The sequence below is a fragment of the Canis lupus genome, chromosome 34 (genome assembly GCF_011100685.1).
Source record: "Canis lupus familiaris isolate Mischka breed German Shepherd chromosome 34, alternate assembly UU_Cfam_GSD_1.0, whole genome shotgun sequence".
In the NCBI taxonomy this organism is placed as follows: domain Eukaryota; kingdom Metazoa; phylum Chordata; class Mammalia; order Carnivora; family Canidae; genus Canis; species Canis lupus.
This window is the reverse complement of record NC_049255.1, coordinates 33,494,874-33,521,552: the sequence shown is the minus strand read 5'-3', so window position 1 is coordinate 33,521,552 and position 26,679 is coordinate 33,494,874. Positions and strand designations below refer to the sequence as shown.

General features: G+C 36.3%; 1 long non-coding RNA gene across 1 annotated transcript in view; it reads right to left on the bottom strand.

The window, feature by feature from the left end:
- LOC119867454 overlaps positions 1–25,567 on the bottom strand; it is a 48,655-nt gene extending 23,088 nt beyond the window's left edge. Inside the window, exon 1 of the long non-coding RNA XR_005383593.1 lies at positions 25,452–25,567. This is a non-coding gene — a long non-coding RNA (uncharacterized LOC119867454). The remainder of the gene's footprint in view (positions 1–25,451) is intronic.
- Positions 25,568–26,679: the final 1,112 nt, after the last annotated feature.

The window sequence follows — 26,679 nt, the reverse complement described above, 5'->3', positions numbered from 1 at the left end:
GTGCCATTCAGGTGCCCAAACAATCTAATTTAATACTCAACATGCTGTGAAGTGCATAAGACAGGTGCTATCTTTATTTTTTGGAGGGGTAGCTATTTTGTCTTTTTTCAAAAACTTCAAACAAGCAATTTGGGCAAAGAAATTATATGATTAGAAAGGTTGGAATCCCAGAGCTGACGGGTGTCAGAATCTAGATTCTTCTAATTTCTAGACTAGTGACCTAATGATACTATTTTCCAAACACTGAGTAGATCTTTTAAACATTTTTATCCAAATAACAGAGGGAGTTTTGTGGAAAGCTTTGAAAGAAACTGGAAAAAAAATTTCGTCTAATATCACAATAGAATTAATATTTATGGTACTTAACTACTAAATCAATAAAATAATTTTAAGAAAAATGTATTTCTATAATAAAATGGAGAAGTAACAATGAAGTAGACAAACCTTTCTCAAACCGTATCCCTTAGAACACTCATTCCATAAGATTCCAGGAAGCTGCATGAAAAACATTGTACGGTAAAACATATTTCGGAAACACTGCTTGGTAGGTCTTTTCTTTTTAACTCGCAATCTATATAACATGCAAAAAAACTCTGAGAATATCTGAAGCCAGAAACTTGTCTAATGGCCTCCAAAATTCACATATTCTATCTCTGTGATTCTTAAACTAGGGTATACATTTACCTGAGTCAAGGATAGACTATCATATAACAGAAATACCCAAAACTACAAAATAAGTATGGTACATGGAATGACACTATTGTTATTTTACTAGTGAATAAAAAGGATGTAAAGCATTATTTTTAAATTAAAACAACCAAAAGACTGTTGCTCCAAAGCATTTTGCTGATGAAGGCTGCTCCACCTCACACCCATACATCTGGGAGTAAGAGTCCACCTCCCTCTGCAATGAAGATTATTTCCATGGAAATGTTTGAGAAGGAACGGTATCTGAAACCTGGAAAGAATTGGCATGTCCAACAGTCAAGGCAACTTGAGCACCTCATCAGATCTGGATTTATCAGTTAAAAATAAAAAGAAAGAGATCAAGAGAAAAAGAAGCCTAAAGTAACACACCGTTAAAGAAAGCTTGTTTGCCCACTGATCTTCCACGGAGCCACATATTTTGTTGTCATTGTGAATGCAAACTGTAGTCTTAGTTACTCGGATTTAAACAAGCTCAGGTATGAATCTTTTACATCTGTTTTAGGGTAAGTGTTCAATTCTGTCAACTAGGAACTTGCAGAGAGTCTGTTAGAGATCAATTAGCAACAACATTAAGAAGAGTTTTCAAAAAAAAAAAAAAAAGAAGAAGTTTTCATAATTTCTAAGTGAGCTGAGAAGTTTTCACAATTCCTAAGTAACCTAAATATTTACAGCCATGGATCCTGTTGTTTCTTGAATATATATAGCTTTGTATTATAAGTTTCAGGGGGAGTGATAATTTATTTCTCCAGTTTGAAAGTTCTAAGACTGGGGGTTATTTTGAGCTAATAACACGTAGAAAGAAAAAGAAATGCAATTATAATGCAGTAAACTGAAGTCCAGAGACCTGAACCCTGGTTCCTGTTTTGCCTTAAACTAGCTGTCATTTAATTTGCTCAGCTTTGTATAGCTAACACATGGCAATATTTGCTGAGATGATCATACAGTTCATTCCCAAAGGCAGGCAACACACATACACACACACACACACACACACACACACACAACCCCAAATCTAACATCATAATGGAGAGCATAGTAAAAAGACTCATTCCCTAGGATTTGGATTTTTCCGAAATGTGACTCTTACAGTATGAAGCGTATTTCACACACAGTAGGCACTCACTAGCCAATTAATTGAACTGATATGGTAAGGGAGGGACAAATATTTTTAAAAGAGGCACCAAATCAAAAAGGCGAAAGAAATGGTAGCTGGCAGGCATGAAAAGAAGGGTAATAAAGCAGCAATGTAAATAGAGATTAGAAACAAAATGAAGTGAGGCCTGCTAATTACTGATAAGGAAACAGAAAGAACACTGAGAAATTGTGAGTGAATCTGTGGCGTGAAATTTCACACACAAACAATAGAACCTTAAGGACTTCAATCATTCTAAAAGTGATCCTTTAACATTAGTAAAAACATAAATGTAAAAACTAGAAGAGGAGGGAAAGTAATTCTTGTTTTAAGAAACTTAAAAAAGTTCCATCAGAGGAAGAAGACAGGAGGTTTACTATAGATTATTTCACTTTTACTAGATATGGGAGTTTTTCTTTTCCTTTCTTCTTTTTTTTTCCTCTTTCTTTTCCTTTCTTCTCTTTCTCTACTTATTTTTTTAAAGTTCTAGTAAACCAGTTTTTTAAAAGAATATAAAAGATTTTTAAGTGTTATAGTCCCAACTGACTAGCTTCTACATCTATTTTAATAAGCGGAAAATAATTAATTTGCGGCAAATTCGGGGATAAATACACCAAAGTTGAATCCATAATTCATTTATTTTACAAAATAATTTACATGATAGGATAGGGAAATTAATAACGTCAGGATTTCAATATTATATTGATTCAAAATCCAATGGTATCAATAAGTACCTTATTGTCAGAGTTTAGGCCAATTCATAGGAGTTCAGGCAACTGCAAAGTTAGAAGGAGTATAGTTCCCAGACTGCCCTCACTTCTGACACTAATTGCAAGGATATTTGGGATATTCCAAAACTACTCTCTTCCTTGATAATTCCCAAAAAGGACTCACAGAACTCACTGAAAGCAGCTGTATCCATGGTTACAGTTTATTACAGCAAAAGGATACAGATGAGTATCAGTCAAGGGACGAAGCACAAAGAATTCAGTCAGGAAAGTGGCAAACACGGAGTTTCCATCATCCTCAGTAGATGCTACCTTCCTGGCCTTATGGGACAATGCACACAGAATGCTGCCAACAAGGGAAGCTCACCTGGTACTCCAGTGTTCAGAGTTTTTATTGGGGCTCCATTATATGGTATGACTGATTCATTGCCTACATGGTTGGCTTCTATCACCTGGTTGAGTGGTACCATATGATTCAAAGCCCCTATCCTAAATTGCCTGTCTTTCTTACATCCTAATTATGATCAAACAATGAAGTAATAGATATAAAGGTACTTCAAAAGATCACAATTGCATTACAAACTAATTACTAGCTTTTTTCCTATGTTTTTTCTTAAAAAATTGGAAAGTCCTACCAAAAAAAAAGCACCATGCTGTAATATAATTAAATCATGCTTTAATATTCAGAAATTCTTTTAAATCCATTATTCATGGAAAATTGACAGTTTTGCAATTAATTATTATGTTGCGTATTAATAAGTAAAATCTCAATGAAATGCATTACAATATGACATGAACCAATAAAAGCTATTTTTATATCTTATACAATATCTTGAAGGTCCAAAGATAAAGCAACAATCTTACTATGTAGGACATAATGAATTCAGAGTCTATCACCCATTCTCTTTAATGCCCCCAAGAGATTACCTTTGGCTATATTTGCCCTATGTATTAGCTCTGGAAACTGCTAATTTGTGGGCACAAAGAGGTTGATCTTACTTGAGAAGAGGTGATTTGAAAACATAGGAGATGTTACTTTCTTTTTTTGTTTACCCACAATCATCCAGTTTTTTAAAAAATTAAAATTTAGCTGCAAAAAATAATAGGACAGCACATTACTTTGAAAATGTACTTAAAGGGGATTTAAAAATATTATAACTTCAAGTTTCCAATTATGCATAGAAATCTTTTTTCTCTGGTTAATAGCATTTTATTAAAACTAGCAACTTGGTATGTTCTTTCATTTCCTTAACATGCAAAGAAACCTATTAGATGTCACAGGAATATAACAGCTTAAAGAATATCTATAAATTTAGAAAAACCATAGGATGATCTATAAAGGTGGAGTTGTAGAGAGGGCATATTTGTTTGCCTGGGTAAGAAATATAAAGGAAATAAAAGTGGCATGGAACAAAGGACTCTCACTAGACTAGTAAATGTGTAATTGCACCTTTAGATGTGTGGAGTCTAAAGTAGCACACCGAAAAATGAGGGCTAAAGTGAAAAAGCTTTTTGAAGCCTTTATCCACTCATTGTTCTCATCATGAAAGCAACACCAATTCTGAAAGTCCACCCTTTCTTGTTCAAAAAATGAATGGAAGGCCTCAGCTCCATTCTAGAATTTGAATATTCAGTCAAACAACAAAGATCAAAATTTTGCCCATTAATAATAATTATATGTAGAACCGTAGGGCTTCCCTGGGTTCTGCTGTTTCTAAAATTAAGTTTTCAATTTTCCCCCTCAATTTTCTGGGCAACCCCCATAATCTTTCAACAAATTCCAGTGTTCTTTCACTTTTAGGTTAGAAGTGGTTTCTGATTCCTACAGTCAAAGAGCCCTAACTAAAAGAAGTCCTGTGACCAAGAATGGTAAATAGCTATGGTGCAGATACCTTTGGTCAAGATGATCAATGCAATTTTTTTGTGTGTTCTTGAGGAGAAGCTCAGTTCTGTAAGAAATCCAAAAAGTGTTATGAAGACATGGTTTCTCTCTCTCTCCAGTAAGCTTTAAATATAGCTAGGGACAGAGAAATCACACATGGGATATGGTTACAGAACTAGGAATAACTAAGTTACTAAGAAAAAAATAGGCCCAATTTTCTGTGCAACGACAGTTCTAGAGAGGGAAAGACTGGAAGAGAACTAAATCTCAGAGACTTTCTGGAGGAAGATCACGATTGAGCACAAACTAGAATCTAAATCAATGGAGTAGGAGTAAATGAATTTCAGTGAAGAAAAGTACTTAGTGCATACATACACTTAAACAAGAGCTATCACATCCTTCAACGAATGGCTTTGGAGGGATATAATGAAATAAAGAGTCTGGCTCCTCATTGGTAAAATGCATGTTCGTAATGAAGTTGGCAGTGTTCAGGTTCACTAAAAAAAGGTGCACACACATAAACAATTTTACCTCTGCCAACACCAGATAGACTTTGTCCAAAGGGCTCTGCTCAGTCTTCAGAAGGTGGATGAGCTAGAGGCTCACATGAAAGAGTAACAGGATAGACCCACAGGGGTAAGAAGATGGAAAAGAGGAACAAGAGAAGCGTGAAAGAAACGGGTTGTTAAGTATAAGGAAAGAAGATTACAGGAGACAACACTTCAGAACAGATTTCAAGTATTTCAGCAGCCAGGCTTGTCATCAATGCAAAAGACAAAGTAAGGAATAATGACAAATGAAAACAACCCATGTTTTTGTACAACATAAAGTCTTAGATTTTGAAAGTAAGTCAAGCTTTTTAACTTGCCAAGGAGTTTTGTTTGTTTGCTTTAAGGGCCCCATCAGACATAAATTTCTATGAGTCTGAGATTTGATGTATGGCTTGACTTAGGGATGAACTACTCCCTGGGGATAGCTGTTCTACAAAGGCTAAGAACATGGCAGGAAATCTAGTGAGACTGAGAACATTTTACTTACCAGTGTTCATATTACATATGGTTCAGAAGACATATATTGATAAGTAGGGTGACTATATAATTTATGATTCAACTTGGGACTCTTTTGAGAATCCTAAGGGGAAGGTTATTAATAATTACGTTAGAACAGGACACAGACCAAATACATATGTAGTCACTTATTCAAAATCTCTCAGGTAGGGAGAGGGAGTAATGCCCAGAAAGCATTTCCCTTAAGAGTAACAGTAGTTTAGCCAGGTTATCTGTTTAGCTGAGTTTTATTCAGGTCTTTGGCCAGAGTGCATTGCTTAGGACCAACCACCAGAGAGGAAAGGCCCATTTTTTGAAATATGTTGATCACACATTTCAAGAGTATAGATTTGAAAAGGCATTAAAATTTACTAATCTGCATTTACAATATCAAAAATGTATATTGAATAGTAAGAAGAGGTTCTGGAAAGGCAACACACCATTTTCTCTAAATTTCCCATCTGCACAACTACGTTTTCTTTCTCTTCACAAATATTTCCCCTTGAAATCCTTCCCCAAATTTGTCCTCATCACAATTTTGTCAGACATGCCATGCCTTCATTTCGTTTTACCTCCCAGACCCTGAAATTAATGAAGAAAGCCCCTTACGTATTCATGGCTACACCAAGCAAGGTAGAGCCTCCTGGAGCCTGTGTGACATTAACCAAAAAACATCTGATCCATCTGTGGCTCAAACAGTGAGCTGGGCTAGATGTGGGAATTGAGGGCTGAATCATCCAGTTTTATTCGTTAGCTGCTGGTAGCACCAGGTCGTTTCCAAATCACGACTGGAATTGTTCTTCCTATATTTAGCCAGAGACAGAGACGTTGTGCAAGGAGACATGTAATTTGGCCCATAGCCATAGGCCCCAACGGTCAATGTGACAGCAAAAGAAATCTCTGAGGCAAAGATTTAAAACTCTGCTTGCCTCTAAAGCAAGGAAGTGATCACCTTGTGGGAAGGGATCAAGGTATGACGAAATTTGCGTTTCTCATCTCTCCCCTACGGAGAGAGGCAAATGAGTAATAATGGGTGCACATCTCTGATAGGGTGGCCACTACCTGAGAAGGCAGCAAACTGATATGCTCTGGAGCCTGAAGAAAGTACATGGTAAGGAGACCTCATTTGCCTGGAGCCTTTGATTCCACTAACAGTTCTGTAGAAAATCCAAGTCAGGAATGACAGAGGTCGGGTTGCTGGCTCGTACCCTCCCTTGGTGACAGCTCCAGGCAATTTTACCATCCAGCTGTTCTGTTTTTCAAAATGAAAGTAATTGGAATTGAACTACAGAGCTTTGCTAAAACCTTAGCAATTAACAGTGCAATTTCCCAAATTGCACTGTAATGGAAAAGTGTCCATCAATCAACCCAGTGAAATAACACATTTTCTCACCAGATGTGAGATTTAATATCTTCATAACTCCCTGGATTTACCACTTATGAATTGTCAGCCTTGCCTCGAGCTCTGAGAATTAATGGACTACATCCCTGCTATGCAAGGATGGTTTACAGTTGTAAAATATCCCTACCTTCATTTTAGATATATTTACCAAAATGTTCTTCTTTAAGATGTAATCAGAAAACATGCTAGATGGGAAAATTTCATTTCTATTTACTAGGTTATATATTATCATTGTCTAGATAAATATAGTTCCCGGAGTCTCAGCACAGCACACTCTTATAACAGGAACAGCCAGTTTATCACTGGCAGTGAACAATAAATAACGGCGCAAAGATGCAGTGGCTTTGTTTTAAACTTTAGGATATCCTCTACGGTTTTCTGGAAAGAGAACCAAAAATATTCTAAGTTTCTAATTCTGTATATATGTACAGGTCCTGCTCTTCATCCTGGACTAAGAAGATAACTCAAAGAATCCGCATGTGTTCGTGGTGTCACTATGGTTATCAGGCACTTCGATTCTCATTTTAGCTTTCACTCCGATCCCAAACACCTGAGCCTTGGCCATGATGAAGCTGCCTCCTGAAAACAGCCTGGGTAGACTCCTGAGATGCCTGAATCTCCAACTCTCCAGGGTTGGAAACTTATTCTTGCTTCCCCCCGACAGGGAGAAATGCCCTAACAGGCCTCTCATGGGCTGAAGTCATTGAATAAATTATTCTTCTCCTAAAGTGTTGTTTCGGGGCCTGTGCAGTAATATGTGCAGGATGTCAAGTAGGCAAAGAGGATGAGTGGGAGATGCTATCGGAGATTAAAGCATGGGGGGCTGTGATAGCCCTTGGGGGAGGTTCTTCAGATGTCGGAGATTGTCTTCACCTCACAAAGGAAATGTGTTGTCAGACATTGGGGTCATCTGGATGATTATAGTTTTTTCAGGGCAGAAAAAAGTCACAGAACTCCAGCATTTTAAGGGAATTTAGAGACTATCTATTTCAGTTCCTAATTTCATAGACTCATAAAATGACTCAATGAAAACTGTTAATCGTAACATCATAACGGATACCACTCACTTGGCAAAACATGTTATACCACATAATCTGTCGTTCATTCCCCATTGAAAACACCTAATTCTCTTTGACCATATTAGTTCATTTTAGAAGTTAACACTTTCTTTCTTTCTTTTTTTTTTTTTTGGCAAAGGAAACATTAGAGGTAATGTAGGGATCACCTTGTCTAAATAATAAAGAAGTCTGACATATCTCTGTATGTTATTCTGTCAGAGATTAAAATCACAAAGCAATAATCACATAGTAAGAAACAATTCAGAATCCACAAAAAACAGACCAGTGAAATACAACTGAGACTGGTAAAATCAATTTAAATGATTATTATAAGAATCCTCAAAAATAGAAAAACAAATTGCTAGTTAATAAATGATACTGATCTGATGCAATATTAGTATAGAGAAATTACCTTTCTTGTATCACACAATGTATTAAGTCCAGATAAGTCAGAATTAAATATTTCATTGAAAACTAGATAGGAGAGGGGAAGAGTCTCTTTCTAGCTATGGAGAAGAGATAAACTCCTGATATGAAAGAAATGGAGTATATTAGGATCTTCTCAGAGGCAAGATGGATGAGCACATTATGTAAACCTAAGTCCTCTGAACTGTACCATGTGAAGGAAGAAGACAGCATAATGAGGCCATGCATGAAATATATCTAATGAAAACACATTGTCATATATCTGTGTGTATGTGCATATACATCTGTATACACACGTTTGTGATGGTGTAAAGTATTAATGTGCCATTTACACCAGTGTCCAGACTTCCCCTCATAAATAAAGTAGATAAACTCTCACAGGAAGAAAGAAAGGACTACTGGAAGTGGGGAGGGAGGAGGTAGGCAACACAGCTTTACGAACAACTAAAAATGATAACTAAAGTAATGCTACGGTATCACTGCTCACCTACTAACATGGCAAATGAGACAGAAAATGATAAAGCTCAATGTGAGGCTTTGAGGAATTAGAATATAGACCTTAGAGGTCTCCACCTGGAAGCCCATCCACAGGCAGGAGCAAGCTAGCAGCAACTTTCCCCCAACACACACACACACACACACACACACACACACACACACAATATTCAAAAACACTTTAAAGTTCTTGCTAATGTGTAAAAGTTGTGAAATTTCATATAAATCCTGGATTTCCAGAGTCTCTATAAAAAACTGAACAAAACTGGAAGTCCTATGCTAGCACTGCAACTGTATTTCCTGTAAGTTAACACCTAGGCAGAGCTGAGCAGGGCCGCTGTTCCTGCTAGATGGTCCCCAACCAGGTGAGCTGTCACCCCCCCCCACCCCCCACACTCTGCTGTCAAATGTCTGGGCAGCTGCAATCACTTTTCTATCATGAGAGGGGAGAGGGGAGCTTCCCTAGCTCACTTAGGAGCTGAGTTTGAGATTCATGATTTACACCTTGCCAAAGTCACTAAAAAGTTGCTCTTTCTAAAAAGCTATCTTGAAATTTTAAGCAAGAGTTTAAAATCTATTAATATCCCTTGATATTAATATCCTTTGATATAATCATTTTACTTTGGGGACTTTATTTCAAAGAAACCAGCATGCATCTCTCAAACACCCCTCCCTGCCTTTCCCAAAAAGAAACAGCAAATGCTCACTCACAGTGGCAAAAAATGGAAAAATCTAAATGTCCTAACAGTATATGAATGGCTAAATAAACTAAGGCATAGCAACTAGAGAAGCTTTCAGGTACTACTACAAATGAAAGGAGACTAGGTGCCTAATTTGATGAAAATGTGAAAAAGGTAATTATTGAGAAAAATGATCATATCAGGTAATACCAAGTAGCTAAAGGTCTCGGACTTTATACTGATAGAGAGAAGTGAATGTGGAAGGGTGCTGACTGAGTTCAACACGTAAGAGATATCTTTCACATAAAGGTATTTGCAGTCATAATAAACACTCCAAGAGGGGATACCTGTGCAGTTCCTCAAGTCCTTTAGAGGATCGAGTCGTACAACTAGGACAGGCAGTTATGACCACTTGCTTGTTGCAGACCTCTCGCTCAGAGTCCATGTGGCCCCTTTTGTAGGTTGTTTACTGTGTCCACACCCTGAGGATCACATACTTCTTCTGATATATCAAATTGAAATCTCTCCTGAGTTCATTGAAAAAATTTTGACCTGAAAATTTGAAAGGATGGAACAACTGACCTACACTCATATAAAGACATTACTTATGTTTGAAGCCAGTAGTCAAATTCTAAATATTCTATGCCCTTACAAGGCAGTGAGGCAGGGATGTGCAATGGTTAAAGGCCTAGGCTTTTTTTTTTTTTTTACCCTTATTTTTTTTTAGAGAGATTTTTAAATTTTAATTGATTTATTCATGAGAGGCACAGAAAGAGAGGCAGAGACATAGGCAGAGGGAGAAGCAGACTCCTCTTGGGGAGCCCGATGTGGGACTTGATTTCAGAACCCCAGGATCATGCCCTGAGCTGAAGGAAGATGCTGGTCCACTGACCACCCAGGTGCCCCAAAGGTATAGGCTTTAAAACAAGATATAATTGCATTTCAATCCTATCGCCAAATCCAAGCCACTTAACCTTTCTGGTTATCAGTCATCGTATCTGTCTGTAAAAAGGGGGATAACAATTTTGGTCTCATGAGGAATTTGGGGAGTGTAAAATGAGCCAGTAAGTGTGAAATATGAAGTGCTTAGTTTAGTGTCCAGTTTTAACAAGTTATTACAGCAATCGTGATTATTTTTATTAAAATACTATGTGTTAGTTTTGCTTTCCTATGAAAAATCTGATATAAATCTTAGTTTTCTCTCTGCAGTAGTCTTTTTCTCTTCTTAGGACGCTCTTAGAATTTTTCTTCCTCCTTTCCAAGTGTGACTTTTGCTATAGGAGGCAAGCATTCTGTACTGTTAGCTTCTAACACAGTGTTGGTATCCTAAAGAGTAAGGTAAAGATTCCAAAATAATAGTTGTTATGCCCAAGGCATGACAAATTTTACTATTTGTCTTATAGAAACCTTAAGCTTCTCTGAAGTTTACAAAAAAAAAAATCTAGAAACTGAAGACTATATGAGAATAAGTATTTCTTAGGAGATCATTATCACCACATTAAGAAATCAAGTAAGCTGTAATTTTGTCCTCATGCACTCCACACCTTCTCTCTTGAAAGAAAACCAGTAGACAGGAAATATAATCTGATACAAATGCTAAAGATGTAAGCGTGAAATTGTCAATTAAATTCTATTTATTTACTTATTATGTTTATTTACTGGTTCCTCATCAAATTCTGTTTTTAATGAAGCCGTCTAACATTTTTTTTCTCTAATGCTTTAATAGGTAACATGTGTTTCTTTGCATTTGATCTTAAAAATCTTATAATGAATCAGCTTTCCTTTTCTGTTTTAAAATGAAATAATTATACAGACTCCAATTGAAATTAACATAAAGTGACAAGAATATATTTGTGACATCCACATCATTAAATCAGTAAGGAGTCCCTTACTCTTTGGAGGCAAACATGCTTCTGACTCATGTCCAAATAAAATTATCATAGATATTTTCTTTCAGGGGTGCCTTGGTGGCTCCACCAGTTAATTTGCCTTCCACTCAGGTCATGATCCCAGGGTCCTGGGATTGAGCCCTGCACAGGGCTCCCTGCCGGGTTGGGAGCCTGGTTCTCCCTTTCCTTCTGCCTGCCGCTCCCCTACTTGTGCCCTCTCTCAAATAAATAAATAAAATCTTTAAAAAAAGACATTTTCTTTCAAATGGAAAGATACATCCACTTAAAATTGAAAGTGATGATAAAAACAAAATGAAGGGACATTCTGATTCTTTTTAGTCTTCATTTGTGACTTTAAACGTTTCCACTCCACAGAGGTTTCAGTGGAAATCTGTTAGAAGATTCATCTGAGGGCATCTGGTTGGGTCGGTCAGTTAAGCATCCGCCTTCAGCTCAGGTCACAATTCCAGGGTCCTGGGATGAACTCCTTGCACTGGCTCCTTGCTCAGTGGGGAACCTGCTTCTCCTTCTGTCCCTCCTCCTTGCTCATGCTCTCTCTCTGTCTCTTTCACTGTCTTTCTCTCTCAAATAAATAAATAAAATCTTAAAAAAAAAAAGGTTCATATGAGTTTGTTACATTTGGGAGTGGGAGTGGGGGTAAGTATGTCCTCTTAAGACTTAATAGTGTATTCACATCCAAACAGAGCCTTAAAGATAAAATTATACTACTAAAAGAAATATGGTTATATGTTTTTTAAAAAACTTCAAACAATCTATATTTGATACACAATCCAACAATATATTTGTTCTGTGATTGTGTAATTAAACAATGACAATTTATATTTGTCAATTAAAAAAAAAAAAGGAGGGAGAAGGAGTGCCATCTTGTGGAGAGACCTACCATATCCAAGCAATCTCTGCCCTAAGCTCTTGTTTTTTTTTTCCCAAACAAAACCAGGACTTCCTTTTACCTTCATGTACCTTGCTTTTTTTTCTTAGTAGAAAGGAAATATATTATTTTTCCAATGGAAAGAATACTATAGGTTGGAATATGCATGGAAAAATCACTACTGCAGTCTGGACAATGTTAAGAAAGAAGTCCTGGCTGGGATGCTGGAACATTCAGAAGAATGTACAGACGTTTTACTACTGTATATGCAATTACCAAAGCAGAAATATTCATTCAAAAAAGGGCAGATTCTAATGGTGACAAAACAACTATGTGTGTGACAGTCTGGATCCCTCTTGAATCTCATCAGCCCTGTCATGTTAAAGAAATTGAGACAGTTTATTAGATTCAGCATTTCCAAATTTCATAACCATGGGCTCATCATACCAATGCATTCAGAGACCCACTCATTTATTTTGTTAGATTTATTTAATCTGACGCTTTCATTACAAAGGAGGTTCTTTTCAGTATATTTTTAAAGGAGAACTGCTAAATAATATAGGAATAATAATCATCACTATGTGAATTATACTGGTAATAATCCTGATGATGATGATAATAATAGCAACAATAATTTATTGAATATAGCATGACAGTGACTTTAGATATGTTTTAAAAACCTTTCCTAACAATGCCGCTAGGTAAGTACCACATTATTTTACGTTTAAGAAGTTGTCTCCTAAGATTTAAGCAAATTGGCCAAGATCACAGAGCTAGTCGTAGCACAGTTGGGATTTGAATCAAAGATCACAACTTTTCTTGACACCAAGTTTACTCTTAGGTCTGAAATTTTTGAGACTTTGGAAGTAACTGCAGTCATAAACATAACCGTCTTGAAAAATAAAAGCCTTCCAAAGTATGGCCTTAAATCCCATTTTAATTATTCTGGACATGCACCATTTTTCCAACATCCCAGCCAGGACTAGAATTATGAAAATCACTGCATGCTCCACTGAAAAAGTTTCATTAGCATAGAATGCAATCTAGCTGTTCCTTGGTGGGGGACAAAAATTATCCTCAATTGTAAAAGCTTGTTAACTAGAGATCGCTTTTCAGTTGGACTATCCCTATTCAACATTAGATAAATGCTAATTAACTATGAGCCATGAAATGATTCAATACTAACCTGCACCCCAAAGCAGTATTTTCCAGGTTTCAAGTTCTGTACCTGATTATAAAACTTTCTTCTTTGCTCAGAATAGGAATATTTCTTCCATAAATAAAAATATATTGTAACTAAAATTTCAATAATGTAAATTTAAGAAGTACTCTATATAATTCTAATTCTTTTGCCTTTGCTAGAAGTATATATGAAACTTTGTTTTTTGTTGTTACTGTTGACATGGTATCTTTTTTTTTTTTGGTCCCAATTATCTGCCTTTGTAATTTTTAATAATAAGACACATATTTAAGTGATTAGCATAGGCACTTATTAAAATTACAAATACTATTCATATTCATACTAAGCATTTTTCTGATGTTTCTTTACATTAAAGCAAGACGAATCTCATCTGGAAAACACACACACACACACACACACACACACAACTAGATCCCAGGAAAATGTTCATCTAAAAATAAAGAAGCTTGTGGGCTTTTTCCACCTGCCTCAAGGTGTGGATACCAATAAAGGCAAATTAGATAACACATTTTTCTTTATGCATACTCCTTTTATTTTTATTGCTTTAGTTTCTGATCAATTAAATGATTAACTCAGGGATATCTCTGGACTTCATTTTTCTCATCTGATTAGAATAATGATCTTTAAAATTTTAGAGCAATGGTTTTCAACTTGTGAGTTTTAGACCACTGGCAATAAGTGGAATGATTGTAGAGTCTGGAAATTCTTTTGTGTAAATATGCTTGAATTCTTTTTTATATTGGTTGCATGACAGGCCATACATTCTCATACATATACAAGGATAAATACATTGTTTACCAAATGTCTAGGTTGTTGCTTTTGACTAATACAATGAAAATTCATTTGACAGTTTATTAGCCTCATTATTATTATTCTGTATATTCTCAGTGACCAAGATTAAACATATAACTATCATAGATTGGGTCATGTTGGGAAATATTGTCCAGAGGTGACATTTTTCTTGGTGATTGTCATCTCAGTGTCACTCAGAACCAAGAGCAGCTTCATGCTGCCCAAGTATAGTTTGGTAAGGAGAAAAGATAATGAAAAAGAATGAATGCAATGTATCAACAACTAGCAATGGCCCTTACCTGGTTCACTACTTTTGTCTTTCCTCTTCTAAAATAACCTCAAGGTCTGTCCAGATCAAAGATCACACTTGAACAGCTAATGGAATGTAGCAGTCTTCATGGGTAAAAATGTCCAAGAGTTGAGTAGCCCTATATTTTTTTTTCTGTTATTTTTACACAATGCTCCAAACTAATCTTTGGAAAATTTTCCTAAAGAAGAAAAAAAACTTCCCTACTCTCAGCCTCCTTCTTCTTCAATCTTTTTTTTGAAATCATGGGCTTTGGCTTATTTTTACCCATTATTCAGGAAATGGTCAGTGAGAAAGTACAGGAGGGACCAGAACAGCCACTGTTTGATTTGGGGCAGAAAGGCTGAGCTATGTAGCCTGGCATCCTTCGCACTGAAGTGCAGAGACCACTGAGCCTTCCTGCTAACATGTGCAAGTTCAAAAAGAATAATTTCAATGTAAAAGTTCAGTTGGTCGCTCTGTAGTGAAATAAATTATTTCAGCTGCTACATTTTTGAAGTTACTCTATCAGAATTTTAAATCCTTTTCCATACATCCCCTAAGGGCGTGTGAGCTGAACCAAGCCTCTTTTCTGTTTTATGATTTCTAGGCTGACGGGAGTTCACAGAAAAAATAACTTCCGAACATCAATCAAGCCCTGTCCGTCTGCTCTTTTATTCGACATGCTTCCTTTTCATTGTAATAATATACTCTTTTTTACATTTAAAACATGAGACATTCAATACAAATCACTCGTTAAGAAGAACTTTATACGAAATGTAAAACTTGTCAAATGTAGGAAAATAAATAGAAATCATGGAGGAAAAAATGAAAGCAGTATAAAGATTCGGTGGAATTATTTTTTTGTACTTAAAGTGAGTACAGTTTTACAGGCATTTGAATGCTTTTGTACTCTAATTTTAAACAAAAGTATATAGAGTGCTTTTAAACAAAGGGAAGGGAGGAGGGGAATATTACCAAAGAAAATGGTCCGGCACAAAAATGTATGCTACGAAAGATTTATTAACACCAAAGTACTAAAAATCTTTAATTCTTAAGGTTTTTCTAAGTGTTTCAAGTAATTGCTTGGTCTGATCCTGAAAGGAAGTCCAAAGTGAAGTGGTGACTTCTTGAAGCATAGTGTTTATCCAATTGCAGGTTACAATATCGTAGCAGGTTGTGAAACCACTTTAGTGACTTTGGTTAATGAAATTGAATAGAGTAGAACGCATCAGAAAATATAGGCCGGCATTGCACATAACAAAGTTAAGGCTTTTTTAAATTAAAAATGTATATGTACTAGTAATATAAAATGTATTATTTACTGTGTACTAGGCCAAAATTAGTGACAAAATAATACCTACAACTTATCTCTCTGTGCTCAGAGGATCATGGTTTGCAAGTTGTTTTGGAATTCTTCTATAAAAATATAATTACAATATAATTACAAATTTTGCATAGTGTAGGTCACTTAATCCAAAGAAAATATGCAAAACCCAATTTGTTTGAGAAATAAATTAGTCAAGAAACATGACAATTTTGATTCTAGCTAATATATCTCTGGTAATTAAAAATATAAACCAGTGTTGCCAACATATTTAATTAAGATCATGTTCAATATGAAAAGGGCAACAAGCATCTTTGGAGAACCACAAGCACACTTCCAATATCTGTACATTCTGAACACTAGTTATTGGTTTCCATTAAAGCCAAGATTCTTATACTATCTGTAGAGGGAGCTAGTTAACAATCAACAGAACACCCAATATTTCTCATCATATATGGATTTTTAAGCACTTTAAGTTTTGTCAAAATATTTGGTTTGATGATAATGATGATAATACGATATGCAACAAAATTAATGATAGCTGCATTTCTCTGGGTAACCCACTATATGAGTAGGCACTATAACTTTATCTCATTTAATTTTCAGAACAATCCTATGAGGTAGATTTTATGGCTTCCATTTTATAAGAAACACAAAGTTCTGAAAGATTTAATAATTAGTGAAATGTCTCAGAATTTAGACTGAAAAGCCAATGTTTCCATTACCTCTCAGGAGAATGAAACACAAAACATTCAAAAGAATGAATTTGAACCTGTACCTCATGATATATACAAAAATTAACTCAAAGTGAATTAAAGAACTAGGGACGCCTGGGTGGCTCAACGGCTGAATGTCTGCCTTTGGCTCAGGGCATGATCCCAGGGTCCTGGGATCGAGTCCCACATTGGGGTCCTGCATGGAGCCTGCTTCTTCTCCCTCTGCGTATGTCTCTGCCTCTCTCTGTGTCTCTCATGAATGAATAAATAAAAATCTTTTTAAATTTCTTTTTAATTTTTAAAAAAAGAACTAAAGATAGCTCAAACTATAATACTCTTAAAGGCGGGGTGTCTGGGTGATACAGTTGGTTAAGCGTCCAACTCTTGATTTTGGCTCAGGTTCTGATCTCAGGATCCTGAGATCAAGCCCCATTTTGGGCTCCACACTCATCAAGGAGTCTGACTGGGATTCCCTCTCTCCCTCTCCCTTTGTCCCCTCCCTCCATGCACTTGCGCGCACTCTCTCTCTCTCTCTCTCTCTCTCTCTCTCTCTCTCATAAATAAATAAAATCCTTTAAAAATAAAAACCCTCTTAGAGGGTATTATAGACATAAATCTTTATGACCTTGGACTACGCAATGGTTCTTTCAACCTGACACCAGAAACACAAGCCACCAAAGGAAAAAATTAGAAAAATTAGACTTCATCACAAGTAAAAACTTTTGTGTTTCAAAGGACACTATAAAGATAGTGAAAAGCCAATGGGAGAAATATTTCCAAATCACATTTCTGATAAGGGTCTAGTATCCAGAATATATAAAGAATACTTAGCTCAACAACAAAAAGACAACCCAATTGAAAAATGGGCAAAAATGGAACCCTGGGAGGCTCAGAGGTTGAGCATCTGCCTTTGGCTCAGGGCATGATCCTGGGATCCGGGATGGAGTTCCACATCAGGATCCCCCCCGCATGGAGCCTACTTCTCCCTAGCTTATGTCTCTGCCTCTCTCTCTCTCTCTCTCTCTCTCTCTCTCTCTCTCTCTCTGTGTGTGTGTGTGTGTCTGTGTGTGTCTCATGTATAAATAAATAAATCTTTTAAAAAAAAAGAAAGAAAAAAAATGGGCAAAAAATGTGAATAGACATTTCTCCAAGTACGATATACTAATGGCCAGTAAGCACATGAAAAGATGCTCAACCTCATTAGCCCTTAAGGAACTGTAAATCAAAAGTATCAAGAGCTATCACTTCATACCACTGTGATAGCTATACACTTTTTTTTAAGTGGAAAAAGGTTTTGAGGAAGGTGTGGAGATTTAGGTACTTCCATACATTGCTAATGGAAATTTAAAGTGGTGCGGCTACTGTGGAAAATCAGCTCCTTAAAAAGTTCAGAGTTACCATATGACCCAGCATTTCCACAACTAGGCATCTTCCCAAGAGAAATCAAAACATATGTTCTCGAAATATCGTACACAAATGTTCATGGCAGCATTATTCTTACTAGCCAAAAAGTAGAAACAACTCAAATGACTATCAACTGATGAGTAAATAAAATTTCCATTAACAAATTAATCAATAAACAAAATGTGGTATACTTGCACAAAAGAATGTTATTCAGCCATACAAAGGAATGAAGTACTGATAGGAGTTAAAATATAAACAAATGTTGAAAACATTATGCTAAATGAAAGAAGCCAGAGAGAAAAAGGCTACGTATTATATGATTCCATTTATATGAAATGTCAAGGACAGGTAAATCGATAGAGACAGAGAGGAGACCCGTGGTTGCAAGGAGCTGAAGGGAGGCGAGAGTAGAGAGTGACAGTGAATGGGTATGGAGTTTCTTTTTAGAAAATATTCTAGAACTAGATGGTGGTAATAGTTATTACACAATTCTTTGAATATACTAGGAATCACTGATTTGTATACTTCAAAATTGTCAGTTTTATAGTTTATGTAAATTATACCTCAGGAAAGAAAGCAAACATAGATTGGGAGGGCAGGTTGGGTTCAGGAAATGTATCTTGGAAGGGAAAATAGTTTGAACATAAGGCTATGTTTCCACTCAGTTATTCCACAAACATTTATTGAGCACCTGCTGTGTGCCAGGCATTTTGATAGTCCCTAGAGATATGGAGAAGACCTAATTATTATGGAACTCTGGTACTTTTGGAGAGACTGTAAGATTATTTTTTTAAAAAAGCAATATTGCCTGGATAACAAAGATAATTTAAAGAACATGATAAGAAAGTTGCAGAGGTGAATGGTATCTCCTCTCTAATTTTGGTTGGAGTTGGTGAGACCAGTGGATTAAAATGATATAAAAGCATTAGTATAGTGGAATTATGTTTATAATTTTTCTTTCTAAATGTTAGTTGTCATATAATATGCCAAGTGTACAGCTTAAAAACATTTAAACAAACCTGTATTGATGTCTTTTTCTGAAGCAACCCTCCCATACATTCACTTCACTTCATTGTGACTTGACTTGTTCCTTCCTTCATATTGAGTGCCACTGCTCAGAGCAGAATGGAATCAAGGTCTGAGCGTCCTTGACTTTTCTACTTCCCCTCCATACATTTCGTGGAATGACTACTGGCTCTTAGGGCACTAAGCAGGTAACATGAAAAAGGCCAGCATAGAAATATGAGTATATATATTTGAAACCTAAGTCATTTTCTTTAGTAGTCAATTATGAATATTTGTTTCTGGCTTTCTCAGACTGACATTTTCCCATTCTTTCTTAAAGGATGCTTTCTAGAGAGTGAATATAGGGTTATTTCTGGTTTCATGGTCACAAGAACACTATATTATGTTATCAGCATTTAGTTATGCAAAATCGATTTAAAAGAATCTGTTTTAGCTGCTCAGCAATTTCTCCTGATAATAAGAACTAAAGTCACTACTGTTTTACAGATGAGAGAAAAGTGTGTCTCCCCTCAACCCACAGATTCTCTGTTGAAATGCATCTACGAAGCAGTTCACAAAAAGGTTATTCAATTTCATGTAAAAATGTTATAATGCGAAATATTTTTAGAAGATGGTTCTTATTCCCTGAGTCATATCCTAAAATCCTCTAAATTATCACCACCACTACCACCACCACCACAACTACCACCACAACCACCACCAATATCATCATCTCCTTGAGAGAATATCTATACCTATCTATAAAGATTTATGCAATGTTAACCAACAATGCAGGAGGCCACTGAAGCTACATATGAGGAAAAGCCAGTGGTTGCAGGACACTCCTAGTAAAACTAACAGCAACAGAAAAATAAAAGCCTAGGCTGAAACCTAGCTTGAATTGCCTCTGTGGTTACCATAACATCCTTGTGGTCTCTAGACCACTAAAAGCCAGAATGCTTTAAAAAGAAAATTCATATCAGACATAAGCAACTGCCAGATATGTAAGATTGCTTTGCTAATACAACTAATTTTGTTTTTGTTCCTCTTCTAAAATGCTGAGATTTAGCTACATCCATCAATTGAGATGAATATGATTGCAGCTTTTGTACTTGCAGTACAACAAAGCAAGAAGGAAATAGATTTCTATCATTCTTTTTCTCTGGGGTTGGTATATAGTGTTTCATCATCATAAGAAGAAAGAATATTAGAATAGAGGTTGTAAAAGCATCAGAACGTGTAAGTCCATGGTCAGCTTTACTCTTGGCTTTGCTAGAGAACATAGGCCACGCAAAGCTGACCCTTTCTTATATACAGAATGGACTAAGTATAATCAATGCCTTGCAAATTTATTAGGAATATTTCATCAGAAAAATTATGTAAAAACATGTTATAAAATAGAAAACAAATACATGCTAACTGGTTATAATAAGTATGCCATTTAAGGAGAAACAAATCATTTTCATGTTTTATCCTTTTAATTGCAGAATTTATGTTAGATGAGGGCAGGGATTTCTCTCTCTCGGGTTTTCATTGCTATATCACCTTGAATAATTCCTGGCACAGAATAGGAACTCAGTAAGTTTGCTGGTGCAATAAATGAATGAATATGTAATGTGCCTGTTACTTTCTCTTCTGTTTTTTCCTAAAACATATATATCTAATACAAAAGTATATTTTATTTCTGCTCCCTATACAGAATAAAGCATAAATGTCGTTTAATTTAATCAATTGCCTGAAAGCAATACAAGAACACATTCTCAGAATAGAAAGAAGTTCAATACTGTGTATAAATCAGTACTGACTGATCACATGTTACACTAACAAGAAAGGAGACTTTGAGATATTTCTAGTGATTTCTTTTGATTTATGTATTAGAGTTGATTTTGTACCTCAAATCAGCAGGTAAGGAGGGACAAAACTTAGTAATATCTGGAATCTCTAAATCTATACCTCATCGCTCAAAATATGTGCACTGATTTTTTTGATGGCTCATTGGAATCACACAAGAGAAACATAACCATGGTCATCTAACTTTAAAAAAAAATCTCTAGGAAAGGGGACTTCAGTGAAGGAATTAGAATAGCAGACACCTTTCCTGTGAAAGGAAAGCATCTGCATTTAAAAACAAAATTTGAAAATACATTTGATATCCCCCTGTGCCAACCACGTTTCAAAAGAGTTTTTTCACATGGCCACATTTAAAATTGCATTAGACAGTCATTCTATTTCTGTTTTATATAGGAGATGACAGAGGCAATTAACTTGCCAAAAATCCTGTAACTGGAAAGCACTGGAGGCAGACCTGAATCCGGGATTCTGGCTCTACCTCCCATGTCCTTCCCTCTGCATCTCTCCTGCCTACTTACCCACGGAGGAAGAGAATCAGAACAAATCACCAAGTCACATTCACCATGGAGATTCTTCTATAGACAGGCAAGTTAGGAAGCTTGGATGGACATCATAAATTCTACTGGCCAATAAGAATCCTTGTTGGCTGATTTTAAAGCCATTAGCCAGCTGGATGGGGAAAAAAAATATGGTGTATAAACTTGCTCTAGGGACATGGATCGATGGTCAGTAGCCACAGGGGACTCTGAGAGTGCAATATGGTATGAGGCTTCTCAAATTGCTCATGGCCTGGCATGGACTCACCTCGTTCCTAGGACACAAAATTGTCCAGTTGTCAGGAAAAAGGGAGTTACTAAAAACATAAGCAAGTAAGTTAAAATTAGGTGCTATAAGAAATCTAGAATAGCCGCAGACCCCACTTTTTGGTAACTGAATAATAGAGCTCAATAGTTTCAGCCAGGAATTAGGAGGCAAGCTGGGCATGTATCCATGTACTCACAAGGTAGATATGAACATACTTCATTAGCTTATAATTGTTAGAGAGAGAGAAGAGGAGAGAGGCATGGAAGGCATTAATACAGGAACTAGAAAAGGAATCCATGGACAGGGACAGTGACATCACCTGGGAAGCAAGAAATACTCTGTGAGCAACACAGGAGACCCAGTGAATGAGAAGAGATGTGAGAAAGGCTTGTGTCACCATTCCTGATGGTGAATTTAACCCTCAGTGTTGGAGTTGGGGGATGGGGTAAGAAGAAGAACAAAAAAAAAAAAAAAAAGAGAGAGAGAGAGAGAGAGAGAAGAGAAGAAAGCAAAGAAAAAAAAGAAAAGAAGTAAAAGAGACTAACTTAAGCCTCCATAGGAACTCTTTCAAGATCCAGAAATCGTTATCTCTGTTTCCATGGTGGAGATGTGTGGATGTTCCTGGACTTCCAAGACCTAATTTGGCAGGCAGTTCTTTTTTTTTTTTTTTAAAGATCTAATTTTTATTTTATTTATGATAGGCACACAGTGAGAGAGAGAGAGGCAGAGACACAGGCAGAGGGAGAAGCAGGCTCCATGCACCGGGAGCCCGACGTGGGATTCGATCCCGGGTCTCCAGGATCACGCCCTGGGCCAAAGGCAGGCGCTAAACCGCTGCGCCACCCAGGGATCCCTTGGCAGGCAATTCTTACAAATTTCTCTAGTGGCAGTCAGTTAGCTCCTGCTGTGAAGTCTTGTACTTTCTCTTGTTCCCTCAAAGATGCTGTATCTAAGGAGGAAGAATATGTGGCAATAAAAAGGGAGCTGGCCAGACTAGAGTTTAGATCCTGGCATCTGCATCTAGAACTCACATTTCTGTATGATCCAAGGCACTTCCTTGAGCCTCTGAATCTTTCTTGTTAAAATGGTGTTGGTACATATACCTCTGAGGGTTATGAATACTGAGAAATGTTTGACGCAATATCTTCTTCTACAAAGTACATGTTCCATACAGGGTAGCAATAAAATCACCTCACCCTCATTATTATTAGCTCTGAGTAGCTTTCCATCTTGGCTTCATTTTTAGGTCTACATGGAGGACAAAGGTTATATAATACCAATAACCTGGCACCAGGTTCCAGACTGGTGGAAATCTGTAGAGATGGACCCAAGGCAGGTTTTATTATAAAGTCTCCCAGGTGCTCTAATATTCACTTCTTGTTGAGAACTACTACTGCTCCATTTTGAGTCGACTCTTGTTCCTACAACAGTTCTGACTCCCTCTGGAATGACCTGCCTTTAAAACCAAAAGGGACAACACTTCTGTACTCAGAGGAGGATTTAACATGAAGTTTCTGAAATGTAAGCTTGAAGCCCCCTCACTTCCATGAGCCCCTTCCAAGACTAAAACTAATTAATATTCATAATTTTGCATAATTTTTATTAAGTGTGTTCTCCTGCATTGGCTTAGTTTCAGGCTGTATGCAACCCAAATCCCTGAAACTCTGCTCAATTTCCCTTGATGTAAATAATGAGCCTCAAATGCTTAGCTTGTGCCTGGACTGAATGTGCTATACAAACTTGGCATTGATTGCACTATTTGTTGATCTTCCCTTAATATTTGAAGTGTTGACATTACCTTGAATTCCCATTAACTCTTATTGAGTCCTTTGTCTTGTAAAGTTCACTTTTCTAAACTTTTTGTTTTTAGGCTACCAAACGGTCCAGCTAGAGAAACTGTATCAACCACCAGCTAAGGGCTAACCTGGCTACGCCATACTCGTAGACATGCACCCTCACTGGTGGCTTGGGAGAATGAGGAGGACATTTGTAACAAACTGACTATAATTCTGGGTCTTTGCCCAGAACTCAAGAGTAAAAATTAACATTTCCTAAAAGTAACGCTGCTCAGTGACTTCCAATATAGTATGTTATCTCCCCAATGGAAATAATCATAATTTTTATAAGTAATTTTCTTTGTCTATCCAGAATCAGAAATTGTTCCATTTCTCTCAAACTCCTATTCCCCAGAAAGCTTAGTTATTTTGTTGTCCATTTTCTGAAAGAAATTTCTACCCCAAAATAATTGCATGAACTACTCATTTTATTCATAAATGCTGTTTTAAGAGGCATTGTTCTTACTATTCTTTTATATTTGGGGCTTATCTCTATAAAGTAGTATGTTTTTCAGTATGATCCTCTGAGGGAAAAAAATAAAACCTCATCACCTAAATTATTCTGTTATTTCAAAGGCTGACAGTTCAATTCTCTGTAGAAAGATGTAGGGTCAAGATGCATGAGCAGAAGTAGCAGATTCCAACCCAGTGTAATTTGGTGAGGACAGAGGGGAAAAGGGGCTGCAAATCATTCCACTAGCTTCTACAGGGACAAACATGTCTGCTGATATTTTTTTTCAATGAAACATATATCCATTGAATGAGGGCATTATTCTACATTAAAAGCAAAATTAATAGGCAGAAAGCAAGGAATCTAAGGAATGGGACCCAGAATGGGAAATACTGAAAGGGAGAAAAGCTTAGGAATGGTATGAAAGCAGGCCTTGGGTGTCCTAGTAGAGAGAGCTTTGGTAAAGCAAGGAAACATCATACTAAATGGTGGTTGGGCATGGTGTGACCACAAATATTTTCTTTTTTTTTTTCTCTTTGGAACAGAAACATACTTTGAGGGGGCTGTTCAGAAATAGGCAGCGATTTCAAAAGCACAAAACTTTATTTTTATTATTTTTAAAAAAGATTTTATTTATTTATTCATGAGAGACAGAAAGAGAGAGGCAGAGACACACGCAGAGGGAGAAGCAGGCTCCTTGTAAGGAGCCTGATGTGGGACTCAATCCCAGGACCCTGGGATCACGCCCTGACCTGAAGGCAGATGCTCAACCACTGGCCACTCAGGTGTCTTATAAAAGCACAAAACTTTAAAAGTAGACTTTTTTAAAGGTAATTCCCCAAATGTCATTTTAAGCAGATGTCTGTTTTGTTTTGTTTTAATTAAATCATTATTTTGGATTTAAACTATTGACACCATGTTAATCTAGACAGTAAATATTTGTTATTTCATTAAGAAATCTTATCATTTAGCAACAAGAAAATCAGAGCTACACTTTGAAATAAAAAATGAAAAGATTTACCATTTCAAGTTAATTTATCATTTCTCCTCCAGTATACATATTTTTGAAAAATTATTTCATGTTTTTAATATTTTGGTTTCCCTTGTTACCTTTTTTTGGCTTTCCTTAGTTAAGAGTGGTGCTTTTTCTTTGACTTAAAATTTTTCAGTATCTGAGGAGCCACTAAATGTCCTAGATGGCATCTGATCATCTGTGTTTAACAAGAATGGGGCTGCATCTTTAGGAAATGGCATTCTGAATTTTGCTGAGTCTTGCTGAAATTTGCTAAGTTATTTAATTGGCACACAAATGTTTTCATCTACCTAAAAAGGCCTAATTGACAGAGTTGCAGCATTAGCTAAGTGAAAATAAGACTATTTTTTGCAAAATTTCCTTTTGTAGCTCTTTGCTCTTTATCACCAGGTGACAAAATTATGCACTTACGTGGGGAAGTAGTTTAAATACGGTGCCAGCTGTGGCATATGACTGCCTCGGGCAGTTAGGAATGTTTCCACTGACATCTCTGAGAGAGAAAATCATCACTCAATCTAACTATAAAAGCAACATAGAGACAAAAATCAATCATTCTAAAATAGCAAAGAAAAATATCATGTATCATAAATATACAATGGCAGCTATACATTAATAATAGATATTTATTTCTTAAACCTATAAAATATTATGTCTCCAAAGAGTAGTAATATAATATGTGTACATATGATGAGTATAATGTTAACCAATAACAAACATTCTAATACTTGGGTATAAAATAATTATTAAATTAAAAAACAGACTTTTATATTTTAAACCCTTTCGCAGATGAGAATAACAGATTTGGAGGCATACAAAGTTAACGCTTAAATGCATATCATTACAAAACACTATATGTGAGTTTGCATTTTAATAAGATCACTGAACACTCAGAAATGTTTTACAAATTGGCTCCAGTCCACAAATCTTTAAAAATGACGGTCATATTTGCCTTTACCCTATGCACCCAAGAACCATTTCAACTTTTCAGGTGTTTGCTCCCGTTTTTCTCGAGAGGATACAGATTTCAGATTACTGCAAAGTTAGGCTGGCTTTAAGCTAAACTCCCATTACTATCACCTTGTAAATCAGACCTCAGCTCTCAAAAAAATATATTAAAACTTAAGTAAAAATTACTAAGTTCAAAATCTGTACTTCCTCAATATCAATTTCAGCGAGGCCCTATCACCCATTTTCCTTTTTTACATTGGGTGAAGTGGAATTTAAATCCTCAAGTTATTTTCTGTAATTTAAGAATATTAAAAACACAAATAAACAGAACCACTAAATGCTCATAATCTCAAGAAAAGCAATCACGCTGCACAGTAAAAAGTCATCCTTAGAAAATCAACATCGAGGGACAAGAGAAATACATAAATGTATACACACAAGCGTATATAAATACAGGCACAGATTTGTGGGTGGTAGAAATTTGGGGCAGGTCCCTTTTTTCCCTTCTATTTATCACAAAACCCAGGCTTGCTTTCCAGCCATCAGTTATTAGGTAAACAAGCAACAACAATAAAAACAGGACAGATGATTATTTCCAGTCAGAGTTGATCTTCTTGCCTACTTTTTCAGAGTTACGCAGAAAGGGACAAAACCCATGCCTGAGAAACTATAACATCAGAACGATCTGCTC